This window comes from Tarenaya hassleriana, unplaced genomic scaffold (assembly GCF_000463585.1).
Source record: "Tarenaya hassleriana unplaced genomic scaffold, ASM46358v1 Cleome23, whole genome shotgun sequence".
Taxonomy (NCBI): Eukaryota; Viridiplantae; Streptophyta; class Magnoliopsida; order Brassicales; family Cleomaceae; genus Tarenaya; species Tarenaya hassleriana.
In genome coordinates, this window is record NW_010965625.1 from 611,151 (window position 1) to 611,377 (window position 227).

The following is a 227-nucleotide window of genomic DNA, read 5'->3' on the forward strand; positions in this document are numbered from 1 at the left end:
CTAGCGTCATGACTTGAATCTCATATGGCAGTTCCATGATTGGATCCTAAGACCTGAGATATCTACGGAATCCAACATGAGGAGTTGCGTGCCTTGAATACGTCAAACGTCATGCGTAACAGGAGGACTATAAAAGCGTGTATCAGGTACGAAACAAATCATGTACTGGATTGTAGATAATCAAGATGCTATTTGTACCTCTCGTAAAAGAGAGAGATATCGCTGGG